Source organism: Homarus americanus, unplaced genomic scaffold, assembly GCF_018991925.1.
Source record: "Homarus americanus isolate GMGI-L3 unplaced genomic scaffold, GMGI_Hamer_2.0 scaffold25483, whole genome shotgun sequence".
Taxonomy (NCBI): domain Eukaryota; kingdom Metazoa; phylum Arthropoda; class Malacostraca; order Decapoda; family Nephropidae; genus Homarus; species Homarus americanus.
Genome location: NW_024726235.1, coordinates 7,754,229 through 7,780,574, shown reverse-complemented (window position 1 = coordinate 7,780,574; position 26,346 = coordinate 7,754,229). Strand labels below are relative to the sequence as shown.

The 26,346-nt window shown below is 46.0% G+C and overlaps 1 long non-coding RNA gene across 1 annotated transcript; it reads right to left on the bottom strand.

Annotated features, from left to right (window-relative positions):
• Nucleotides 1-26,109, bottom strand: LOC121865504. The gene is made up of 2 exons (XR_006088771.1): nucleotides 25,922-26,109; nucleotides 1-476 (listed from the first exon to the last, which is right to left on the bottom strand). It is a non-coding gene; the product is annotated as an uncharacterized LOC121865504 (long non-coding RNA).
• Between the last annotated feature and the right edge of the window lie 237 nt (nucleotides 26,110-26,346).

Sequence of the window (26,346 nt, the reverse complement as noted above, 5' to 3'; positions counted from 1 at the left end):
TCCACACTTGTACTCTGGTAGCCTTTTTTTTTTTCTCCCGCCAAATCTATCAGCTGATCTGGTGGGCTGGGGAGTCAAGCGTGAAAAAGAGCTGCTACCACCCAGTGTATTTTATCTCTAAGAATTATACCTTTTAGCGGAACGAGTTGGTTCGAGTGTGTTGTGAGTGTATCCAGGAATGGTGTGAGTGTGTTTAAATAACCGGGTGGATGGACTTGAGAGGGAAAGGATGAGGGGAGGTGAGGGGGGAGAGAAGGCCACAAATCCTTCGTTGGAGAAGCTGCCGGCCGTGAGACTGAGGTGTGTGTGTGTGTGTGTGGCGGAGGAGGAGGGTGTGTTTCACGCACCAGTTCCTCCTCAAACTTAACACTGAACTATATAGACTTGAGTTTTAAGGTGTACACAGTTGGTCGTGACATGACGTAGATGACGATGCTGGTCTTGTTGCTCCTCTGCCATCCCCAACCCGTCCCGACCTGGAAAGTAGAAAGAAAATGTGGTGTTAGTTCAGCTCTCGTGAAAGAAAACGTGTTGTTGGTTGAGCACTTGTAGGGGGGAAAAAAAGAAAGAAAAAAAAGAAGTGTGTTGTTGGTGAGGCACTTAAGAAAGAGAACTTGTTGGTTAAGCACTCCTCACCTCAACACTGTGGTCTGGCCTGGGCTAAGCATGAACCCAGGAAAAACTAGACGCCGCCACGCCTCTTAGTGAAAAATTCTCTTACCTTGATATTTCAGCCACACAAACGTCTCGGTGCTCAGGCTGTTGAAGGATAACAACTCACTCTATCATGACGTCAACACACTCACACACACACGCCATTATAAACGAGAGGTGGGGCCTTTAAGTATTGCGCCAATCACTACAAAAAGAAGTCTGTGTGTGTGTGTGTGTGTGTGTGTGTGTGTGTAAGGGCACCATGGCGGCCACTAGAATATATTTATTATGAATTGTTAAAATGTCTCACAAGATAATGACTGAGTAAACTAAAGATAATGACTGAGTAAAATAATGAGAATGACTGAGTAAAATAATGATAATGACTGAGTAAAATAATGACTATCACTGAGTGAAATAAAGATAATGACTGAGTAAAATAAAGATAATGACTGAGTAAACTAAAGATAATGACTGAGTAAAATAATGATGACTGAGTAAAATAATGATAATGACTGAGTAAAATAATGATAATGACTGAGTAAAATAATGATAATGACTGAGTAAAATAATGATAATGACTGAGTAAAATAAAGATAATGACTAAGTAAAATAAAGATAATGACTGAGTAAAATAAAGACAATGACTGAGTAAAATAAAGATAATGACTGAGTAAAATAAATATAATGACTGAGTAAAATAAATATAATGACTGAGTAAAATAAATTTAATGACAGTAATATAAAGACAATGACTGAGTAAAATAAAGATAATGCCTGAATAAAATAAAGACAATGACTGAGTAAAATAAAGACAATGACTGAGTAAAATAAAGACAATGACTGAGTAAAATAAAGATAATGACTGAGTAAAATAAATATAATGACTGAGTAATATAAAGGCAATGACTGAGTAAAATAAAGATAATGACTGAGTAAAATAAAGATAATGCCTGAGTAAAGTAAAGATAATGACTGAGTAAAATAAAGATAATGACTGAGTAAAATAATGATAATGACTGAGTAATATAATGATAATGACTGAGTAAAATAAAGATAATGACTAAGTAAAATAAAGATAATGACTGAGTAAAATAATGATAATGACTGAGTAAAATAAATATAATGACAGTAAAATAAAGACAATGACTGAGTAAAATAAAGATAATGACTGAGTAAAATAATGATAATGACTGAGTAAAATAAAGACAATGACTGAGTAAAATAAAGATAATGACTGAGTAAAATAAATATAATAACTGAGTAAAATAAATATAATGACTGAGTAAAATAAAGACAATGACTGAGTAAAATAAAGACAATGACTGAGTAAAATAAAGATAATGACTGAGTAAAATAAAGACAATGACTGAGTAAAATAAATATAATGACTGAGTAATATAAAGGCAATGACTAAGTAAAATAAAGATAATGACTGAGTAAAATAAAGATAATGCCTGAGTAAAGTAAAGATAATGATTGAGTAAAATATAATGACTGAGTGAAATAAAGATAACGATTGAGTAAAATATAATGACTGAGTAAAATAAAGACAATGACTGAGTAAAATATAATGACTGAGTAAAATAAAGACAATGACTGAGTAAAATAAAGACAATGACTGAGTAAAATAAAGACAATGACTGAGTAAAATAAAGATAATGACTGAGTAAAATAAAGACAATGACTGAGTAAAATATAGATAATGACTGAGTAAAATAAAGATAATGATTGAGTAAAATATAATGACTGAGTAAAATAGACAGTGACTGAGTAAAATAAAGATAATGACTGAGTAAAATAAAGGTAATGACTGAGTAAAATAAAGACAATGACTGAGTAAAATAATGATATTGACTGAGTAAAATAAAGATAATGACTGAGTAAAATAAAGATAATGATTGAGTAAAATATAATGACTGAGTAAAATAAATATAATGATTGAGTAAAATATAATGACTGAGTAAAATAAAGACAATGACTGAGTAAAATATAATGACTGAGTAAAATAAAGACTGACTGAGTAAAATAAAGATAATGACTGAGTAAAATATAATGACTGAGTAAAATAAAGACAATGACTGAGTAAAATAAAGATAATGACTGAGTAAAATAAAGATAATGCCTGAGTAAAGTAAAGATAATGATTGAGTAAAATATGACTGAGTAAAATAAAGATAATGATTGAGTAAAATGTAATGACTGAGTAAAATAAAGACAATGACTGAGTAAAATATAATGACTGAGTAAAATAAAGACAATGACTGAGTAAAATAAAGAAAATGACTGAGTAAAATAAAGACAATGACTGAGTAAAATATAGATAATGACTGAGTAAAATAAAGATAATGATTGAGTAAAATATAATGACTGAGTAAAATATAATGACTGAGTAAAATAAAGACTGACTGAGTAAAATAAAGATAATGACTGAGTAAAATAAAGGTAATGACTGAGTAAAATAAAGACAATGACTGAGTAAAATAATGATAATGACTGAGTAAAATAAAGATAATGACTGAGTAAAATAAAGACAATGACTGAGTAAAATAATGATAATGACTGAGTAAAATAATGATAATGACTGAGTAAAATAAAGGTAATGACTGAGTAAAATAAAGACAATGACTGAGTAAAATAATGATAATGACTGAGTAAAATAATGATAATGACTGAGTAAAATAATGATAATGACTGAGTAAAATAATGATAATGACTGAGTAAAATAAAGATAATGCCTGAGTAAAATATAATGACTGAGTAAAATAAAGATAATGCCTGAGTAAAATATAATGACTGAGTAAAATAAAGAAAATGACTGAGTAAAATAATGATAATGACTGAGTAAAATAATGATAATGACTGAGTAAAATAAAGGTAATGACTGAGTAAAATAAAGACTGACTGAGTAAAATAATGATGATGACTGAGTAAAATAATGATAATGACTGAGTAAATAATGATAATGACTGAGTAAAATAAAGATAATAACTGAGTAAAATAAAGATAATGATTGAATAAAATAAAGATAATGACTGAGTAAAATAATGATAATGACTGAGTAAAATAATGATAATGACTGAGTAAAATAATGATAATGACTGAGTAAAATAATGATAATGACTGAGTAAAATAATGATAATGACTGAGTAAAATAAAGACAATGACCGAGTAAAATATAGATAATAACTGAGTAAAATAAAGATAATGATTGAATAAAATAAAGATAATGACAGGAAAATAAAGATAATGATTCTCAGTAACACGTAAACTATAACAAATATAATATTAATATGTTTGAGCCAACCTGGTGAGGAAAATTAAAAAAATTGTAGTAAAATGTTTGTGTGTATGTTATATCTTGGTCGGGATTATATATTTTTTTTAAGTTGCTATCTATCTATCTATCTATCTATCTATCTATCTATCTATCCATCCCAAACTCGAACCAACAACTCGTCAATATTGCTGAATTAATTAGTACAGAAACAGGGGTCGGGGCTGGCCTATACACTCCCTCAAGACTTCACCTCTATTTTGAGATTTACAAAGGCGCCCACTAATGACAGGCAACCCTCATTACCGCCGGGTTTAGTTGAGGTAAAGCTAACCACAGGTGTGTAAAAGGTAAGTACAGGTGTGCCGGGGTAATAGAGTGAGGGCGGCGGCGGCGGTGGGCGTTATTACAGGTGTGGGAGGGAGGAGTAGGCTGAGTTGAGAGGGGGTGGTGGTCGAGCCCCCTGGGTGCCCACCTGGTCCTTGTTGACACCCCAGGCACTTGGGTGGTGGGGGGAGGTGCTGTGCCAGGGAGGAGAAAGGTGGAGTGTACTCTTCTTCCCCTGTTATCTCTTTTGACTCCTCTTCTTCCTCTTTTCTCCCTATTCTTCCTCCTCTATCTCTTCTTCCTCCTCCTCTATTTCCCCTTCTTCCTCCTCCTCCATCTCCTCCTTCCCCCTCCTCCATCTCCTCTTTCCATCTCCTCCTTCCTCCCTCCATCTCCCCCCCCTCCTCCATCTCCTCCCTTCCTCCATGTCTTCCTTCTCCTCCCCTCCTCCATCTCTCCTTCCCCTCTCCTCCATCTCCTCCTTCCCTCCTCCATCTCCTCCTTCCCCTCCTCCATCTCTCCTTCCTCCCTCCTCCTCCCTCCATTTTCCCTCCTCCATTTCCCCCCTCCTCCATCTCCATCTCTTCCTCCATGTCTTCTCCTCCCCCTCCTCCAATCACTCTTCCTTCCCCCTTGAGTCCAATAACAGCCCCACCAGCATGATACGAATCCCACGAGTACTCTGAATCGGTCCATTGCTTCAGACATTTTCAGCTCCCTCGAGTACTATGTCTTCACTTCAACACCACTCATACCAAGGCTGAAATCCTTGAGTACTATGTTTTAATCTCTTGAGTACGATGTCCGAACCACTTGAGTACGATGCCTGAATAACTCAAGTACAATGGCTTTACCTCACTACCACTTACACCATGGCTTAAATTCTTGAGTACGATGGCTTAACTCTATAATCAATGAAACCACGACTTAGTCCCTTGAGTAGGATGTCTTAATCCATTTGAGTACGATGATGGGTTTACTCGGGAGGTTATCATCGTAATCAAGGGGTTAAACCAGAGGACATAATGTAACAGGATGGGAACATATTGGCCGTGAGGAGTCGGGAGGACAGAAGGTCGAGAGGTCGGGGAGACAGTTGGTCGGGAGGTCTGGAGCGTGAGGTAAGGGAGACGGGCGGGGTGGAGTAAGGATGTGGATGAGGAAGGATGTGGATTGAGGGTGTTTCCGCGTGGGTGGCGTCAAATCTGGTGCACCTTGACACACCCACCCCGCCCTGCCTGCTGGTCCACCCACACCCTACCTTACACCCTCCCTACCTTATACCCTCTCCCTATCTACACCCACTACACCCTCTCCCCCGTCTCTGCCTACACCTTCTACCCCTCTGACTACCTAACACCTACACCCAAATAATTCCCTAGTGTACATCTTACCTACACCATTTTCCTCTCTCTTCGTATCTATACCCCTCCCCTCCCCTCCTCTCCCCTCCCTCCCTCCCCCTCCTACTTACCTTCAGTTCCTTCTTCCTCAATAATAGGAGAGACTATAACAAGGAGGATGTGCCTGGACTGCGGGAGGAGGGGGAGGCTGCGGGAGGAGGGGGAGGCTGCGGGAGGAGGGGGAGGCTGCGGCAGGAGGGGGAGGCTGCGGCAGGAGAGGGAGGCTGCGGCAGGGGAGAGTCTGCGGGACGAGGGGGAGTGCGGCAAGAAAGGGACTGCGGGGACGAGGGAGGCTGATGCAGGAGAGGGACAGCGGGAGGAAGGAGACTGCGGCAGGAGGGGAACTGCGGCAAGAGAGGGACTGCGACCCGTTATGATCGCCGCAGGGGGTGCGGGGGAGGTGACCCGGGGTGGCCTGGTCTGACCCGTTTAGGCGGCGGCTTAACTGTACAGCGTCATGTGCTTATATGGTCACCCTTGCCACCTGGTTCACTTCCCCTCCCCCCCACCTGTGTCGGGGAGGGGGAGGGGGAGGGGAGGGTAAGGGGTGAGCATCTTCTCCCGCTAAAATCACCTCCGAGTATCAGAGAACGAGGACTGGACTTATACCCTCGACTGGATATTGATATTGTACAAAGGTTCACCAGTTGATCTTTTATCATAATTAGCACCGTGAGGACGTATGAGGGGTGGGGGGTAGCTAACATGACAAGGTGTTTTGGGTATTATCACACACACACACACACACACACAAGCCAATCTAGGAGGAAGAGTAGAAGGAAGTAACTTATTTTTCCTGGTAAATTCGTCATATATCCTAGAATTAACACTAACGTACTCCCCCCACACCCCCCTCCCCTCCCCTCTCCTCCCCGAACACAAGAAAGTGCATCAACCCCAGAGAGAGTATCATGGTATCTCACTTTTTATATCCTATTCTGTCTGTTAATCACGCCAACTTATGCGGGTGTGACATTATCATTATCCGTCGTTAACACACAACCTGTTCTCGCCTCCCCCAAACAGCTGCTGGCGGCGGCTTTATCGTTGGTTATCGTCAAGGGTGAGGGGGCTGAGTGAGGCGTTGATCGTAGTGACGCAAACCAGTCCAGGGATTACTCAGCAACACACAGGCTGATTGGTCAAGTTTTATACTACGGCCTCTTTAAAGATTAGGAACTCTCGCTTGTATCTCTCTCTAATCCTGACTTTGACCTAATCTTATTTAATCTAATCTGTTGAAAATAAACTAATCTAATTTCACCCATTCAAATTTAACCTAAAAATTTTTTACCTAACCTAATCTAACCCACTAACCTAATCTCTTCTAATTAAATGCAGCGTGAAGGTGTGTTTAATTAACTGGTGAAATAAGCTAAGAATTCCTAATTTTCATGAGATCCAAACGTGACGTAGAGAGGTTTTTAATATGTGACGTATGTGTGTAGTGGTGAAGGTGCCTCTTGTAACGTATCGAGGTCACCGTCACCTACTCCCGTCACCAAACTTGACCAGGCTGATAAAGGAGTTCCATGGCATCGAGAGGTTCACCTTGAAAGTAATAAGTGGTAGAAAGAAAGGCAAGGGGCCAGGTGGAGCGTGGTGACAGTGGCGTTTCATGACACACACACACACACACACACCTGGTCAGTGTTTACCTGTATAAATACGGGTGATAGTGGTTGTGGGCCGTGACAGGTGTGTTGCAGGACTCACCCTCTCTTTCTCGCCCTTCCTTCTTTTCTCCCTCCCTCCTTCGTTTCCTTCCTTCCTCTACCTTCCCTCCCTCCTTTCCTCCCTCTCCTTCTCCTTCTGCCCTTCCTTCTTTTCTCCCTCCCTCCTTCGTTTCCTTCCTTCCTCTACCTTCCCTCCCTCCTTTCCTCCCTCTCCTTCCTTCACTCTCTCCCTTCTGCCCTTCCTTCCTCCCTCATTCCCGTCAGTGTGGGTTACGCTACATCCTCACACACACACACACACACACACACACTCTTTTCATATTATTTATCATTACGAGTGATGATATGCAAAATATTGGCTTTATCAATATACCCTCAGAAAACGATATTGTAAAAAAACAAACAAACAAACAGAAAAAAAAAACATCCTTTCTCGGAATATAATATTTGTTAACACTTGTCTAATAAAGTTTACACCAGAAAGTGACATACAGTATATTCCCCGTCATGTTGATAGATGGTGTTGAAAATGACCTCTCTTATCATCATGTTTACTGACAACAACAAAAACAACCCGTCCTATGTGACAACCTTTTACTCATACGACTCTGCTTAATATTTTTTTCCCCCGGCCATTGTCAGCCAGAGTGGATGATGTCGTACAAGAGCGAACACGACACCTTCCCTTGTAGTGTGGTGTGTAGTGTGTAAGTGTAGTGTCGTGTGAGTGTAGTGTGTAAGTGTAGTGTCGTGTGTAGTGTGTGAGTGTAGTGTGTATGTGTAGTGTCGTGTGTAGTGTGTGAGTGTAGTGTGTAAGTGTAGTGTCGTGTGTAAGTGTAGTGTGTGAGTGTAGTTTAGTATAGTGTAGTCCAACCACCGGACCAGAGCCCTGACTGCGGTGACAAACTCATTTAACGGTAGACTGTGTAGTAAAGAATCACCTGACGTTATTACATACACGTTCAATTTATTTCACCTCATAATTAAACAACCTAACGCTACCTGATGGAGGTTAGGTTAGGTTAGGTTAAGTTACGTTAGTTTAGGTTTAGGTTAAGTTACGTTAGTTTAGGTTAGGTTAAGTTAGTTTAGGTTAGGTTAGCAGTCGTATTTTTTACCGTAAAATGAAATCAGCACAGAACACACACACACACACACACACACACACACACACACACACTCACACACACACACACACCCGGACCGTGATAAACATGAATGAGCGTTTTCACCCAACTGGAAAACACGAAGACCTGATCCAGCCAGACTTGTTGACTATCCCGGTGAGATATAGTCTTTAATATACCTCCCATCTCTCTCTTTCTCGCTCTGTGTGTGTGTGTGTGTGTGTGTGTGTGTGTGTGTGTGTGTGTTCTGTACGCCACACTTTTCCAACCACATCTTACCTCAGCTCAGTACAATTTTTTCCTTATGTTAAATTTATAGTCATTACAGCCGCTTTAATAATCCGGTGGAGGAGGTATACAGGGAGGGAGGAGAGAATTAGTGGAGGAGAGACACAGGGAGGGAGGGGTAGGAGTAGTGGAGGAGGGCACAGGGAGGGAGGGGTAGAATTAGTGGAGGAGGTATGCAGGAGGAGGTGGGTGGTGGGAGGTATACAGGGAGGGAGGGGTAGAATTAGTGGAGGAGGTATACAGGGAGGAGGGTAGAATTAGTGGAGGTATACAGGGAGGGAGGGTAGAATTAGTGGAGGAGAGACACAGGGAGGGAGGGAGAGAAGAGATAACACTACTGGAGGAGACACACATGGAGGCTCCTTCTCTCTCTACACCTATGTTATTCCCCCCTGTCTCCCTCCCTCCCCCCCCTCCCTATTTTCCTCTTTCCTTCCCCGTCTCCGTATCATCCTCCTTCCTTATCTTCTTATTTCCTTTCTTGTATCTATGTCTCCCTACCTCACCTCGCTTCCCTCTCCCTATATCTCTCCCCTCTCCCCATCTCTATTTCTATCAAGATTTCAGGTTTGTTCCCACACAGCGTATACGACTCGAGGGTTGTTAAGTGGGCACGTAACCTCCCTTCACCCCCATTATATATTGTGTAAAGCGAAGGGCAGAAGCATTACAGCACCCAACAGGGACACACACACACACACACACACACACACACACACATATCTCCTTGTATCGCCCCCAACACCTTACACATACACCGGGGACTGAGTGTAGGGTGTCAAAAGCTAGCTCGTCGGTGCTGGTCGAATGTTTACAAATATACAAGGTGTTTGTACTGTAAACACAACTCCATTAACGAAACACGAATCACTGGCATAAAAAAAAATGATGTGTTGTGCTGCTTCTTTAATACCAGGGTGTGTGTGTGTGTGTGTGTGTGTGTGTGTGTGTGTGTGTGTGTGTGTGTGTGTGTGTGTGTGTGTGTGTGAATAATGAGGGTCTGTGCCTTGGGAACCTCACACACACACTAGGACAGATTAATTTTCCAGGTAGTTGAGAGTTTGTCCCCAACAGTCGAGTAGAGAAAAATATCTTGTTTATGGTTACCCGGCCGAGGCAGGGGGGGCAGTGAAGGTGTGAATAATTGGTGGTAAAGAATATGTAGGAATAACACAGTGAGGGGGTAGAAGGGGGAGGGGGAGGTCGGGAGGTAGTGTGCATGTGAAGTGGGGGGGAGGTGGTCAGGAGCATCAATGAGGAGCCATAAATGGGTGTAGGAGTGAGTGTGTGGTGGTCCTGCTGCCGGACTCCCGACCTGCATACTAACTCCTTCTGACTCATCTGTTCCACCTCCCCTCCCCCCCTCCCCCCCCTCCCTTCTCCTCTCCCTCTCACCCTTTACCTACTTTATCCTACCTGACCACCACTATTACTGCTGCGTCACACACACACACACACACACACACTACGCCACAACGTCAATAAATTGGTTATATGACATTTGTTTCACTGCCACAATCTCTCTCTCTCTCTCTCTCTCTCTCTCTCTCTCTCTCTCTCTCTCTCTCCCTTAACAGCAGGGGGTGTAAGTGTCTTAATCAAGCGGCAAGACACGAGTGAAAATAACCTTCAAGTCCCGCTGAGACTCTGCTCACCGTAACATAGATCCGCTCTTCTTATCTCAGTTATGAAGGGGCGAGGAGAATGAGATGTGCGATGCTTCGAGGTGGAGGGGAGGAGAGGAGGGAGGGGAGGAGGGAGGGGGGTGAGGAGGGGGGGTAGGAGGAGGGAGGGTAAGGATAGGTGTCAGGGCTGGGGGGTAGTTCCTGATTACGGAGATGCAAGTAAATCCATCCATCTTACTGCTTGCTAACCTTCGGCCCTGCCCCGTTCTTACCCGCCCCGCGCCCGCCCGTCGTCCCTGCCCCGCTACCCTTTCACTTGCCCTTGCCTTAATACTTCCTCTAAGTCCCTGATTTGTTAAGCAGACAACCCTGACTCTTGCCCTAGCTCCTCCTACACACACACACACACACACACACACACACACACACACACACACACACACACACACACACATAGTTTGTACGCCTATTATCTTGAATATTTTTCTATTTACTTATTTTTCGTAATAAATTTTGTCTTATTGACATGTTTGTAGCACCGCCCTGTAGTGTAATAATAATATTGATAATAATAATAATAATAATAATAATAATAATAATAATAATTAACGGAGTAAGAAGAGTTCTGCAGCCCAAGGTTGAAAATATACAAAAGACATAGAATTAATTTGGGTCGTTTAACAAAAGCTTTCATTATTGAAAGGAGAATGAATAATGATTGAACATACAAATTATTATAGCTTACAGTTGATGGCCCGGGCTGTGTGTGTGTGTGAAATGTGTGTGTGTCTGTGTGTGTGTGTGTGTGTCTGTGTGTGTGTGTGTGTGTGTGTGTGTGTGTGTGTGTGTGTGTGTGTGTATGTGTGTGTGTCAACCTCCACACCTGTCAGTTTGGAGGCCTCAGGTGTGATCAGATTCTGTCGTGTGGATCATGGTGGCCCTCTCTTCCTCACACTGTTTATTTACATGGAGGTGACCACGGACATCAGCTGTTCCTCCTCCCTCCCTCCTCCCTCCTTCTCCCCCTCCTTCCTCCTCCTCCCCTCCCCCCTCCCGGAAGACCTCCAGCAGTCATCTACGTCTTCCTCTTGTGTCCTCGTAAGCCATGATATATGTTCTGCATAATAATGGTGTGTGTGTGTGTGTGTGTGTGTGTGTGTGTCATATCTATTATGTATCTTGAACTATGTGTAACGGTTCATGTGTCTTCTCGCCTCATATATGTTGTGTGTCTTGAAGTATGTCTTAACTACGGTATAATATGTTAAGTGTTCTGTGTATGTATCACCAAGTATGGGATCACCTGAAGATTAGACACCCTAGTTTATTTTATTTATACCTGCATAATCAAACACGCTTACCTTACCTCACCTTCCTTAACCTTACCTTACCTAACCTAACCTAACCTAACCTTACCTTACCTAACCTAACCTCACCTCACCTCACCTAACCTAACCTCACCTCACCTAACCTAACCTAACCTAACCTAACTCTGCTCTGTTGGTTTTATTGCCCGTTAACACCTGGGTCAATATGGTGGTAGCAAAGTGATATAAACTAAACCAGAACGCAACACAACCCAACGTAACACTGCCCAACGCAAGCCAACACAACATAACGTAACACAACCCAACGTAACACTGCCCAAGGCAAGCCAACACAACATAACGCAACACAACCCAACGTAACACTGCCCAACGCAAGCCAACACAACATAACACCAACACAACCCAACGTAACACTGCTTATGCAAGCCAACACAACATAACATGTAACACAAGCCAACACAACCCATCGCAATACAACGTAACCCAAAGCCAACACAACACAATCAACACAAAGCCACACCAACACAACGCAACACCAATACATACCAACCCAACACAGCACAACAATATAGCCCAGCACAACACAACATACTTAACCTACCCCCCCCTTACCCCGAAGGTGTTCCAATTATCAGGTGAAATAAACTTGGTGTGTGAGGACCGGTTATTAGAGGAAAGGTGGGAGTTGGGATTTGGGTTGGGTTGGGAATGGAATGGAATTGGGTTAGGACAAATTGGGTTAGGTTAGGGATTTGGGTTGGAGTTGTGTTAAATTGGGTGGAATTAAGGTGTCTGGAGACAGGTTGGAGTTAAGAACAGAACCCAGGTTGGGTGGCTCAGAGTTCAGGATTGGGTTGAGACAGGAACAAGTTGTGTTAGGTGGAGTTGGAGTTCAGAATGGGTTGAAAGGTTGGGTTGGGTTAGGACCCAGGTTGAAATGGAAGTTGGGTTGTGTTAGGTTGGAGTTAGGTGTGTTGGGTGGGTTGGGTGTGAGTTGGATTGGGTTGGGTTGTGTTAGGTTGGGAATTGGGTTGGGTTGGGTGGATGGGCTGGGTTGGGATTGGGTTGTGTTGGGTTGGGTTGGGTTGGGTTGGTTTAAGAGATTGGGTTGGGTTGTATTGGGATTTGGGTTGGGGTGGGTTGGGTTGGGTTAGGTTGGGTTGGGTTGGATTGGGTTGGGTTGGGTTGGGTTGTGTTAGGTTGGGTTGGGTTGTAGGTTGGGTTGGGTTGGGTTGGGTTGTGTTAGGTTGGGTTGGGTTGTGTTAGGTTGGGTTGGGTTGGGTTGGGTTGTGTTAGGTTGGGTTGGGTTGTGTTAGGTTGGGTTGGGTTGTGTTAGGTTGGGTTGGGTTGCTGAGTGAAAGTTTAGGCTGTGTAGGCTGTATGATCACAAGAAGCTGATACTAAGGTGTGTGGCGGTGTGAGGGTGGCCTAGGGTGCCCGCTACGCCTGCCTCTGGGGGGTGAGTGGTGGTTGTGGGCCATAAACAGTGCCTTCCCACACACCTGTGTGTGTGTGGAGGCAGTAGAAGGGTGGTGGTAGGGCAGCACTTCCACTGGGTGTTGTTCAGGTCGACACACACACACACACACAATATGAGTATATTTTATTTTGGGATCGTTAGTATTGTACCGTCTGAGTCACATTTTAAAGTTGACGGTAAAACTCTACAGCAAACCCGCTTAAATATTTTTATTTTTAATATACCATTTGATACTTGGGTGTACCTGTTAAAGGAACCATTGTCGGAACTGCGAAAAAACCACTTTGGATTTGCTTGGGAAACGGTATGTAGGTCGTGGCCTCCACGCCCTTTGGCGCCTCGGCGAATGAACAAAAACCCTCACTGAACCATTGGAATTACTTGTTCATTCACCCCAAAATCAAGCATAATTGATTGCACTCGGTAACAAAAGTTCTGTAAACAAAATCACAAAAACTTTAGTGACGTCATTATTGTAAAGTTTGACTAAAACTGACGAGGCCAAACTGGCAGTAAAGTCCTGCAGGTTTAAATGGGAACAATTGATGTTTGAGTTAAGAGGATTACCGCTGTGTGTGTGTGTCACCCCTGGGAGATGTGGCCACTGTGTCACACTGATAGGCGGGGGGGTGGCGGTGGCTTTCATTCTTAACATCACCACCAGTGTCTCCCAGGACGGCAGACAGACACACAGGGGGGCGGGGAGGGGGTGTATGAGAGTGGTTGGGTGGACACTTGGCATCGTCTCATAAGTGGTGATTAAAATTCTGCGATTTTTTTTCCAGACAAATAGAACTTTTAGGTTTAATATGAGGCACATTGAGGCAGGTTCAGCTTACACTGTCTGTCACACCCGTACAGGTAGCCCGTAATCAGTGGCAGTATTGACCGTCAGGAGGGGGTGCTAAGGGTTCACCTACACCACACTCCACTAACGCTTGTGGGTTCTGTATCTTATAATTGTTTATTGTTGATGGTCATTACTGTACGAGTAGCCTTGTTACGTGCTTCAAGAGTCAAGACTGTAGTTGTTGAGGTACAGTAATACCATTATAACGTGAGCGTGTTACGGAGGCTGGGGATATAGTCGCCTCCGTCTCCTGATAACTTATCGTTTGGTTAGTTTAATCAGTCCACATTTTAATGATAGCGCGACGAACATTCCTACAGTGGGTTTGTCACAAGTAGTCATTCAATCGACAAATTTAATTGGAGGAGCAACTTATCTACCATTAGAAAGGTTGTAAAATGTTTAATGAGACCAGTTATCATAACCAGTCGTGGTGTGTGAACGACCAGCCAGGGTTGTGTGGTGGTGTGTGAACGACCAGCCAGGGTTGTGTGGTGGTGTGTGAACGACCAGCCAGGGTTGTGTGGTGGTGTGTGAACGACCAGCCAGGGTTTGTGTGGTGGTGTGTAAACGACCAGCCAGGGTTGTGCGGTGGTGTGTGAGCGACCAGCCAGGGTTGTGTGGTGGTGTGTGAGCGACCAGCCAGGGGTGTGTGGTGGTGTGTGAACGACCAGCCAGGGTTGTGTGGTGGTGTGTGAACGACCAGCCAGGGTGTGGTGGTGTGAAAATGTGAACGACCAGCCAGCCAGGGTTGTGTGGTGTGTGTGAACGACCAGCCAGGGTTGTGGTGGTGTGTGAACGACCAGCCAGGGGTTGTGTGGTGGTGTGTGAGCGACCAGCCAGGGTTGTGTGGTGGCGTGTTAGGGTTGTGTGGTGTGTGAACGACCAGCCAGGGTTTGTGGCGGTGTGTGAACGACCAGCCAGGGTGTGTGGTGTGAACGACCAGCCAGGGGTGTGTGGTGTGACCAGCCAGGTTGTGTGTGTGCGACCAGCCAGGGTTGTGTGGTGGTGTGTGAACGACCAGCCAGGTTGTGTGGTGGTGTGAACGACCAGCCAGGGGTTGTGTGGTGGTGTGTGAGCGACCAGCCAGGCTGTGTGGTGCGTGAAGACCAGCCAGGGTGTGGTGGCGTGTTGGCGACCAGCCAGGGTTGTGTGGTGGGTGTGTGAACGACCAGCCAGGGTTGTGTGGTGATGTGTGAACGACCAGCCAGGGTTGTGTGGTGGTGTGTAAACGACCAGCCGGTGGTGTGTGAGCGACCAGCCAGGTTGTGTGGTGGTGTGAGCGACCAGCCAGGGTTGTGTGGTGGTGTGTAGACGACCAGCCAGGGTTGTGTGGTGGCGTGTTAGCGACCAGCCAGGGTTGTGTGGTGGTGTGTGAACGACCAGCCAGGGTTGTGTGGTGATGTGTGAACGACCAGCCAGGGTTGTGTGGTGGTGTGTGAACGACCAGCCAGGTTGTGTGGTGGTGTGTGAACGACCAGCCAGGGTTGTGGTGGCGGTGTGTGGTGTGTGCGACCAGCCATGTGGTGTGTTGTGTGGTGGTGGCGACCAGCCAAGCGACCAGCCAGGGTTGTGTGGTGGTGTGAACGACCAAGTGAACGACCAGCCAGGGTTGTGTGGTGGCGTGTGAACGACCATGTGGTGGTGTGTGAGCGACCAGCCAGGGTTGTGTGGTGGTGTGTGAACGACCAGCCAGGGTTGTGTGTGGTGGTGTGTGAACGACCAGCCAGGGTTGTGTGGTGGTGTGTGAACGACCAGCCAGGGTTGTGTGGTGGTGTGTGAGCGACCAGCCAGGGTTGTGGTGGTGTGTGAACGACCAGCCAGGGTTGTGTGGTGGTGTGTAGCGACCAGCCAGGGTTGTGGTGGTGTGTGAACGACCAGCCAGGGTTGTGTGGTGGTGTGTGCCAGGGGTGTGTGTGGTGGTGTGTGAACGACCAGCCAGGGTTGTGTGGTGGTGTGTGAACGACCAGCCAGGGTTGTGTGGTGGTGTGTGAACGACCAGCCAGGGTTGTGTGGTGGTGTGAGCGACCAGCCAGGGTGTGTGTGGTGGTGTGAACGACCAGCCAGGGTTGTGTGGTGGTGTGTGAGCGACCAGCCAGGGTGTGTGTGGTGGTGTGTGAACGACCAGCCAGGGTTGTGTGGTGGTGTGTGAGCGACCAGCGTGTGTGTAGTGTGTGAACGACCAGCCATGTGGTGGTGTGTGAACGACCAGCCAGACCAGACCAGGGTTGTGTGGTGGCGTGTTAGCGACCAGCCAGGGTTGTGTGGTGGCGTGTTAGCGACCAGCCAGGGTTGTGTGGTGGCGTGTTAGCGACCAGCCAGGGTTGTGTGGTGGCGTGTTAGCGACCAGCCAGGGTTGCATTGTTTACCGTGGTGGTACTGGCCTGGCTGGCGGTCACCCCATGCACCAGCCACTCCCAGCCCTCACCCACCATTGCTTATTTTCTTGACTGGTCTCCGAGTGTCTCTAGTGAGGATTGAGAAGCGACAGTTGACAGCTTGGCTGGTTCCTGGTGGTGTATTGACGAGTGGTCCGTCGAGTGCCCTTTGTCGAGGTGGTTTTTGCTGCAGGTGTCGCCCCGGGACCTGCTGCTGCTCCTGCTGGCGACCTGTTGCTGCTGCTGGAGCAGTTCTCGGCGCCACTGATAATTATCCAACTTGTTTTTACTGGTGGCAGCGGCAGGAGGAGTGGAAGGTGGAGGGTTTTCCTGGAGAAGTGTTGTGGGAGCGTGGTGGCGCCTCCCCCCCCCTCCCTCCCTCACTCTTACTTCAGCCTGCTGCCCTGGCCGCCCTTCTTTACCTCAACAGGTGTCAATTTACTTGCGTGTTATTTTGAGGGCGAGCATCTCATATCCGCAATTGTTACGGCGCTAATGGTCACCACGCGGCGACAATCGAGCGATAACGTAACATGTGCGGGCGGCCTGCATGGAGCCGCCATGACAAACGTTCATAATGAAAGAGCGCGTCTCGCAGAGGTTCGCCTCCCAGGCCATTTGTACCTGTCGGCTGGTGGTGGCCCCGGCGGCCACGACCACTGTGGCACGACTCCCTCTGTCGCAGGTCACCGCCGCGTTCACTAACTTGACCACATTAACCAAGGCAACACATCTGACCCGCTGGTCACCTTGGCCACACGTCGGGAGACAGCCGGGTATCGCACACGGTCACCATGCAGGAAAATTGTGAACTGCACGTGAACGAAGGATTGTGGGGCGAGCGATGCCAAGTGAATCTTTGTGCGTGGTGTATTGTGGGTGCGAGTGAGGGGCGACAGTGACGACAACACGCGTTATTTGTCTTGTGACGCGCGGTAACGGAGCGACGACAGACACGCGACGTACTGCTGGATCACCCACCCATTTTTTTCCACCGACCGCTGTAAGGAAGGAGTTTTTTCTTGTGTGGGCGGTGGCGGCGGCCACGTCTTAATTATACCGCCGCTCTGGTCCTGACCACCACATTGTCGCAACAAGAATCGTCTTATACCAGACAGTAATCACAGCGACTCCAGTCTAAGGTGGACGGGTACAAGGGGCAGGTGGGTACTGGGGTGGGCGGGGACCAGGAGTAAGTGGGTATTAGGGGTGAGTGGGTACTACAAGGGTCAGGCGGATAACAGGGATTGCTTCCATTGTTATTGTAGATGAGTGGGTACTACAAGGGTCAGGCGGATAACAGGGATTGCTTCCATTGTTATTGTAGATGAGTGGGTACTACAAGGGTCAGGCGGATAACAGGGATTGCTTCCATTGTTATTGTAGATATGTTCTACAAAAACTGATAACAAATAGAAATAGGTTTTCTCGTGTAATTTAGCGTAAAACCTGAAAACAATACAATAACTCTTATGGGCATATCCAGTACGCGGCTTAAGACATGACGTCATCAGTGAAACCAATATTAGTTCACAAGAAGGGAAATGTTACCACTTCCCCAGATCACAGGTTATAATTCCCCAGATCACAGGTTATAATTTCAGATCACTGGTTATAATTCCCCAGATCACAGGTTATAATTCCCCAGATCACAGGTTATAATTCCCCAGATCACAGGTTATAATTCCCAGATCACTGGTTATAATTCCCAGATCACTGGTTATAATTCAGATCACTGGTTATAATTCCCCAGATCACAGGTTATAATTTCCTGAATCACTGGTTATAATTCCCCAGATCACAGGTTATAATTCCCCAGATCACTGGTTATAATTCCCCAGATCACTGGTTATAATTCCCCAGATCACTGGTTATAATTCCCCAGATCACAGGTTATAATTTCCCCGAATCACTGGTTATAATTCCCCAGATCACTGGTTATAATTCCCCAGATCACAGGTTATAATTCCCCAGATCACAGGTTATAATTTCCCAGATAATAGGTTATAATTCCCAAGGTCACAGGTTATAATTACCAGAGGCTTAATTTAGTAAAAGTTGTATCTTATGAAAAAAGTCATTAATCAGTTATTGTGATGCAAAAAAAAAGTATTTTCAGTTTTGTAAAATAAAGATGAAGTTATGACGAATATCCAGAACGATGGGAATTTTGAGTTTTTTAAATATAATAAAATAAATAAACTATAATAAAATAAATAAGTTAAGGTCTGTTTTTTTGTCACATAGCCTTGACGATGACTCGTGTGTGTGTGTGTGTGTGTGTGGGGGTTAGTATCAAGAGTGAGGACCTCAAGCTTTCACTAACAACACCGTCAGTCTTGTTCTTCTGCGCCCCTTCTGTGTACCAGGTGAAGGGTTAATAATGGGAAGAAGTGTATGAGGTAGCTCCCTTAGGTTCTCCCATCACACGAAGCTCAAGATTTACAATACTCTTCTTCCTGCCTATGAGTGTATGCCCACGAGTACCTTAACACGAGTACCTGAACACAAGTATATGCCCACGAGTACCTGAACACGAGTACCTGCCCACTAGTACATATCAACGAATACCTGCCCACGAGTACATATCAACGAATACATGCCCACGAATACCTGCTCACGAATATCTGCTCACGATTACCTGCCCACGAGTACATTCCCACGAGTACATGCTGTTCGTACTCATGTTTGTCGACTCACAGCTGAGAGAGATTCTTTTCCTCTGTTTCGTTTGTTTGTTCACACACTCTCGAAGGCTCAGTGTGTGTGTGTGTGTGTGTGTGTGTGTGTGTGTGTGTGTGTGTGTGTGTGTGTGTGTTCCCTATTCCACCATAAATACCTTTGTTTATATTGATCAAAAGTGTAGTGTTATGGTGAAGGAGTTATTACTTAGTGCCATGTATAGTGTCACGAGAACTATAGTGCCTCGAGAAGTATAGTGTCATGAAAGGTATAGTGTCACAAGAATTATAGTGCCATAGTAGTAGTGCCACGAGAGGTGATATGTCTGACTTTGATAGCAGCTTAGTGGTGAGTCAAGCATCTCCCACACACCCAGGTTAAATAGACCACCCTCCCGCCTGTCACACACCCTCCCGCCTGTCACCTCCGCCTGTCACACCTCCTGCCTGTCACACCCTCCTCCCGCCTGTCACACCCCCTCCCGCCTGTCACACCCTCCCGCCTGTCACAACCCCCTCCTGCCTGTCACACTTCTACACCGTACTGGGTAAAACACTAATCATAAACAAAGTGAACATAAAGAAACAAAGTAACTAGGTAATAAAATTGTAACACTGGTACCTAGCATAACACAAGGGTACCAGACACACGGGGCACTGGTACCTAGCATAACACAAGGGTACCAGACACACGGGGCACTGGTACCTAGTATAACACAAGGGTACCAGACACACGGGGCACTGGTACCTAGTATAACACAAGGGTACCAGACACACGGGGCACTGGTACTAAGAGCAACAAGCGGGTACCAGACACACGAGGCACTGGTACCTAGCATAATAAGCAAGTACCAGACACACGGGCACTGGTACCTAGCAGATAATAAGGGTACCAGACACACGGGGCACTGGTAGCACTATATACAAGGGCACCAGACACACGGGGCACTGGTACCTAGCATATACACAAGGGTACCAGACACACGGGGCACGGTCCTAGTATACCAAGGGCACCAGACACACGGACTGGTACCTACATAAGGGCCTCAGACACACGGGGCACTGGTACCTAGCAAGATAACACAAGGCACCAGACACACGGGGCACTGGTACCTAGCATAACACAAGGGTACCAGACACACGGGCACTGGTACCTAGTATATCACAAGGGTACCAGACACACGGGGCACTGGTACCTAGAGACACAAGGGTACCAGACACACGGGCACTGGCCCAGTAAGACAAGGGCACCAGACACACGGGCACTGGCCAGAACAGGGACACACACGGGGCACTGGTACCTAGCATATCACAAGGGTACCAGACACACGGGGCACTGGTACCTAGAAGACACATGGGTACCAGACACACGGGCACTGGTACCTAGCAGACACAAGGGTACCAGACACACGGGGCACTGGTACCTAGCAGACACAAGGGTACCAGACACACGGCACTGGTACCTAGCATATCACAAGGGTACCAGACACACGGGCACTGGTACCTAGTAAGACACAAGGGTACCAGACACACGGGCACTGGTACCTAGCATAATACATGGGTACCAGACACACGGGGCACTGGTACCTAGAAGACACAAGGGTACCAGACACTCGGCACTGGTACCTAGCAACACATGGGTACCAGACACTGGGGCACTGCACTAGCAAGCACACAAGGGTACCAGACACACGGGCACTGGCACTAGTATAACACGCAGGTACCAGACACACGGGCACTGGTACCTAGCATAACACAAGGGTACCAGACACACGGGGCACTGGTACCTAGCATAACACAAGGGTACCAGACACACGGGCACTGGTACTAAGATAACACAAGGTACCAGACACGGGGCACTGGTACCAGAACGCACCAGACACACGGGGGCACTGGTACCTAGCATAACACAAGGTACCAGTAAGTATATTAAACTTTTTTTTCTTGTAATTGCTGTTACTGTAGGTGTTGAGTGTGTCTAATGAAGGATAGATGTTAAAAACCTTTATTTATTATTGATGGTGGCGGTGGTTAGCTTACTGTTGTATCATAAAGGAGACTGTGTGTGTGTGTGTGTGTGTGTGTGTGTGTGTGTGTGTGTGTGTGTGTGTGTGTGTGTGTGTGTGCTATGTCAAGAAAGGTGGAAGGTGTTTTAAGGCAGATACAGTGCCTCAAGAGTTAGTACAGTGCCATGAAAGTTAGTACAGTGCCACAAGAGACCTGGTACAGCCAAGAGATTCAGTGCCATAAGAGATCTGGTACAGTGCCATAAGAGATCTGGTACAGTGCCATAAGACCTGATGCCATAAGAGAGCTGGTACAGTGCCATAAGAGACTTGGTACAGTGCCATGAGTTAGTACAGTGCCACAAGAGACCTGATACAGTGCCACAAAGAAAGTGGCCTTAACCAGGTAACTGCAGAATAACAAGTGCCAACAGAAGCCAGACGAAGCCCTAAGCTGTAGTGCCAACCTGAGTGCCGCCGCTCGACCTTCGTAGCCGATGCGGAAATCGTGAGGACGAGTGTCACTAATCGGATTATTTGGCGGCGGGGGTACACCTGACCCCGAGTGACCTCCACACCTGACTAACCTTCACACCTGACGAGCTAACAGTGACTTCCACCTGACTAACTAACAGTGACCTCCACACCTGACTAGCTAACAGTGACCTCTACACCTGACTAACTAACAGTGACCTCCACACCTGACGAGCTAACAGTGACCTCAACACCTGACTAACTAACAGTGACCTCTACACCCGACTAACTAACAGTGACCTCTACACCTGACTAATCACTGACCTCCACACTTGGCTGACTAACAGTGACCTCCACACCTGACTAACTAACAGTGACCTCCACACTGATCATCATTGACCTCCACCCTGACTAACTAAAAGGACTCCACACGACTAACTAACAGTGACCTCCACACGACTAACTAACAGTGACCTCCACACGACTAATCAACAGTGACCTCTACACTGCCTAACACTGACCTCCACACCTGACTAACTAACAGGACCACACCTGACTAACTAACAGTGACCTCCACACGACTAACTAACAGTGACCTCCACACCTGACTAATCACTGACCTCCACACTTGGCTGACTAACAGTGACCCCACACCTGACTAACAGTGACCTCCATACCTGACTAACCACTGACCTCAACGCTTGGCTGACTAACAGTGACCCCCACACCTGACTAACAGTGACCTCCATACCTGACTAACCACTGACCTCAACGCTTGGCTGACTAACAGTGACCCCACACCATAACAGGACCTCCACCGACTAACCACCCTCAACGCTTTGACTAACAGTGACCTCCACACATGGCTGACTAACAGTGAACCCCACACCTGACTGTAACAGACATCCACACCTGACTCCACTGACCCTCCACACTTGACTGACTTATAGTGACCTCCACACCTGACTAACTAACAGTGTCCTCTACACCTGACCAATCACTGACTCTTACACTTGGCTGACTAACAGTGACCCCACCTGACTAACAGTGACCTCCACCTGACTGACCACTGACCTCCACACCTGACTAACCATTGACCTCCACTTGGCTGATAAACAGTGACCTCCACACCTGACTGACAAACAAGTGACCTCTACACCTGACTAACCACTGACCTCCACCTGACTGACTAACAGTGACCTCCACACACCTGACTGACTAACAGTGACCTCACACTTGGCTGATAAACAGTGACCTCCACTTGACTGACAGACAAGTGACCTCTACACCTAACTAACCACCGCCCTCCATACTTACTGACTAATAATGACCTCCACACATGACTAACAGTGACCTTCACACCTGACTGACTATCAACTGACCTCTACATCTGACTAACTAACAACTGACCTCACCTGACTAACTAACAACCGACCTCCATTCCTGACTAAATATCAACTGACCTCTACACCTGTTCAACTAACAACCGACCCCCATACCTGACTAACTAACAACTGACCTCCACACCTGACTAACTATCAACTGACCTCCACACCTGACTAACTATCAACTGACCTCCACACCTGACTATCAACTGACCTCTACACCTGACTATCAACTGACCTCTACACCTGACTATCAACTGACCTCTACACCTGACTATCAACTACCACACCTGACTATCGCCTCTACACTGACTATCAACTGACCTCTACACCTGACTATCAACTGACCTCTACACCTGACTATCAACTGACCTCTACACCTGACTATCAACTGACCTCTACACCTGACATGGGTTTTTTTTTCTTGAAAGGACTACACTGGAAATGACGTCATCGTTCTTACGCCATTTGGTTTTCGTGCCAATTTCGCGAATAGTTTACGAATGTTGGTGATTTTTTTCATGGCGTCGTAAATATAAACTAATGTTGTTTGTATTTTGTTTAAGCAGAATGATTTTGATGTATTTCCAATCTTGAAGTATGACTGAGGCGATTTTTTCGGTAATTCTTTGAGTATGATGACTGGACCCCTTGAGTATGATGACTGGACCCCTTGAGTCCGATAATTTAATCCCTTGAGTATGATGACTGAACCCCTTGAGTACCATAATTTAACCCGTGAGTACAATAATTTAATCTCTTGAGTATGATGCTTTAACCCCTTGAGTATGATGACTTAACTCCTTGAATATGATGAATTAACATCTTGAGTGTGATGACTAAATATTGAGTACAATAACTTAATCAATTGAATATGATGACTTTATCCTTTGAGTACGATGACTTAACCCCACAAGTACGATGACTTAACATAAAAGGGGTTAAGTCATCGTACTCAAGTGGTTAAGTCATAATATCCGGGTTTAAGTAATCATACTCAAGCGGTTAATTCATCATACTTAAGGTATTAACTCATCATACTCAATGGTAAAAGTCTTCGTACTCAAAGAGTTAAGTCATATATGTGACCACACCTGACCTCTCGTGACCCACACATCTGACCGTTAACGACCTCCACATCTGACCGTTAATGACCTGCACACCTGACCTAAAATGACTTCCACACCTGACCTACAGTGACCTCCACACCTGACCTTTACTAACACCACAATGACCTCCACATCTGACCTTTAATGACCTCCACACCTGACCTTTAATGACCTTCCACACCTGACCTTTAATGACCTTCCACACCTGACTCATTGACCTCCATACCTGACCTACAGGACCACACCTGACCTTTGATGACCTCCATACCTTACCTAGTGACCTCCACACCCGACCTTTAATGACCTCCACATCTGAGCTTTAATGACCTCCACACCTAACTTTTAATGACCTTGCACACCTGACCTTCAATGACTAAATCGTGACTTTCGTTGACCTCTATACTTGACCTTTAATGACCTCCATACCTGACCTACAGTGACCTGCACACCTGACCTTTAATGACGTACATCTGACCTGTAATGACGTCCACATCTGACCTTTAATGACCTCCACACTTGACTTTTAATGACCTCCACACCTGACCTGTAATGACCCCACACCTGACCTTCATTTACTTCACACCTGACCTTCGTGAGCCTCCCACACCTGTCCTTTTAATGACTTCCTGCCCTTCTTAGACCTCCACACCTGCCCTTCTTAGACCTCCACACCTGCCCTTCGTAGACGTACACCTGCCCTTCGTAGAACTCCACACCTGCCCTTCGTAGAACTCCACACCTGCCCTTCGTAGAACTCCACACCTGCCCTTTAATAACCTCCACACCTGCCCTTCGTTGACCTCCACACCTGACCTTTAATGACCCCCCCCACACCTGATTAATTAATATATGTTAACTGGTAGTATTGGATTGCCCTTGACGTCTAATTTATAATACAATAGATACAGCAAAATACAGTAATAACACATCACAGAGAACAATAATACATCATAATACATTACAGGACAATGGGTACAGTGATACATAACAGAATAGAAGTAATACAGTACAGTACAGTAGATGTAACAAGAAGCCTCCCTGGACACACTTACCCTGAGTGTGTGAGCTGAGAACACACACACACAGAGCTCACGTACACGCGACTTGTGTACACTCGCTGTTCACGTACACTAGTAACACCAACTGTAGACGTAACCACGGTGGTCATGTACTACGTCCACATGACGTACACACTGTGAGGTACGTACATAGATGATGTGCACACAGATATATGCTGTACATGGTGATGAGATACATACACATTTGGTGCACATAATGATTACGCACATATTTAATGTCACAGTGAGGTATCTACATGGATGACAACATACACACAGTTAACATACAGTAATGACACACATACAGTTAAAGAACACAATGATGTGGTGCACATGCTGGTCAGGTACACATACTAACGAGGTACACACACAGGTGACGTACATTAAGTGTTACACACGAAACTGGAGTACACACACACTGATGAGATACACACCGTTGATTTGTAAACACTGATAATTTACACACACACAGACACACGTGTTGTGTGCACACAGCTGACGTACACACACCTTACTGACGCTCACAACGTACCAACACAGGAGGGCGTACCGTACTGTACCTCAGTTAGTGCCGCACCACCTGGGTGTTAGGTGGTGAGGGGAGTGTTAGGTGAACGTGGGGGGCAGGTCCCCAGAACTGTCTCACCCCCGCCCCCCTGGTGTTGCTACCTGGGTGTTGTGGTCCAGGGTGGTGATCTTACCTGTTGATGAGGCTGGTGGCACTACTTTCTCCAACTACACAAGTAACTGACTTATACTATAAATCTGAGATTGATAAACACACAGGTGTCTCACTTGTTGATGTGCAGGTGTTGTGGTCACCGACGATCTCTGCTCTTGTTGAGGGTACGGTCAGAAGTGGTGGATGGTTCCCGGTGGGCGTCGGTGTAGCCACAACAGGTGTGGGTGGTGGTTTGCAGGTGTGGTCGCGGCGGCGTGGGGCGCGGGGCTGACCGCGGGGAGCCGCACGGATCACTCGCTCAGGGATGACTGGAAAGCTCGCGCGCGAGAGGGTCTCCCAGTTTTATACCGCCCCACTCGACCTTATTAGGCAACGCGCCGCGCTGATATCAGCCCGCTCATTGGCTACAGCCGCAGCAGCGCCGCCAATGACGGTGACACAGCAGCTCTCGCCGTTTCCGATTGGTGGGTCTTGACTACAAGCTCCTCCCCTTCCAGTTTGTCATGTTATGATTTCGTCAGGATCAGCAGTAGGAGGC